General features: G+C 34.2%; 1 protein-coding gene across 2 annotated transcripts in view; it reads left to right on the plus strand.

The window, feature by feature from the left end:
• Nucleotides 1-1,577, plus strand: part of LOC108622207 (mucin-5AC-like) — a 15,911-nt gene that overhangs the window by 4,699 nt on the left and 9,635 nt on the right. The gene's annotated exons all lie outside the window — the stretch shown is intronic.

Here is a 1,577-nt window from a genome sequence, read left to right on the forward strand (position 1 = left end):
CTTATAGAATCACCCCTTTTCGACTCTAACACTTTTTCTCGGACACCCTGCATGTAAGTGTACATTATTATTTTTACGTAAATATTGCATATTGCTATTTTATATTATTTGAAAACGAGAAGTGCTTCTCGGAGCTTACAAAATAGAAAAACGTGAAACTGAATTCTCTATTTACGGACAAGTTGAAATCCGATGAAAGAACCATGCGTCACGATGAAACACGACACGTATGTGAATAAGTATAATCGAATATGTTTCAGATTCGAAAAATTGCCTCTTTGCTCGAGTCTGGAATTGTACATATTTTTCAATCATTAAGAACAGTAATAACGTAATGCAATCGCTGAATGTTCATTTTAAATGCAGGGACATGAAATTGTTCCTCAAATCTCTTTGTAAAATGATGTGTCAAAACATTGACACATGAAAACGCTTTATAAGTAAAAATGTGTTAATACCTCAAAACAGACTTAATAGCACCTGAGCATGCGTTTTACCATTAAATATCTCGTTTAAGTTGTGCGTTGTTAATTACAACTGAAAACTAGCATGATTTAATCGTATATTTATCCGTTTGGAGAACGTTTTCAAATGTACCATTTGTAATTTAATGTTATGGGCAGCAATCCATTTCGAATGAATATTTCTTAGATTCTTAATTTATTTAATAATGCTACACGTTTTTAGAATTTATTATTTCATAACATCCAGACGACTGTTTAAATTAGAGTCTTTGTCTCTGCATATTAGTCGTTTATCTGAAAAGAGACTGATGAACAATCTGAAAATGTCAACTTAGAAAAAGAATTAACGAGTTATGCTAGTCAATTCGGATATGCTCATTCTTATGATGTTCACGTGGGATAGAGACCTGAAGTATCTGAGACGCATTTTTATTTGTCGGTAATTGTCCATGTTAAAGAGATAATAACAGCCCTTGAGGGAGTTAGTCGCGCTAGTTACTCTCAATACCACTTTCAAGGAGTATATCTATACGTATTACACTCATCTTTTCATGAAAAGATGGAAGTTTAATTTAATTCGAGTCACTCTACAAACATAATTTCATTAATGTATAACTGAACTAATTATTATTGTGTTATTGTCAAAATAAACTTCAGGAAGTAGTGAAATCATAAAAAGTTCAATTCATATAGGATGTCCCAGAAAAAGTGTTAGAGCCGAAGAGAGGTGATTCTGTAAGTGTTTCTGAACAACAATTTCGTTTCTCAAAATGCAAAGTGAGGCATGGTTTTTAAATTATTAACGAAAACTACTGACCAATAAGACCGCGTGTAGGGTCTGAGCTGTACCACGGCCGAGCGTTACGATTTGAGCCAATCTACCCATGGCTAGGCGCGGGCTCTACGCGTGTTCTCATTGGTCACTGTTTTTCGTTAATAATTCAAAAACCATGGCTCATTTTGCATTTTACCAAAGGAAATTTTTGTTAAGAAATACCTCCAGAATCACCCCTTTTCGGCTCTAACACTTTTTCTGGGACACCCTGTATATATAAATATGGATGTTTGTTTGTATATGACTCATAGACTCCGAAACTGTTTGTCCGATCCACA

The sequence above is a fragment of the Ceratina calcarata genome, unplaced genomic scaffold, assembly GCF_001652005.2.
Source record: "Ceratina calcarata isolate Rehan_Ccalc_2016 unplaced genomic scaffold, ASM165200v1 scaffold211.2, whole genome shotgun sequence".
NCBI classification, from domain to species: Eukaryota; Metazoa; Arthropoda; class Insecta; order Hymenoptera; family Apidae; genus Ceratina; species Ceratina calcarata.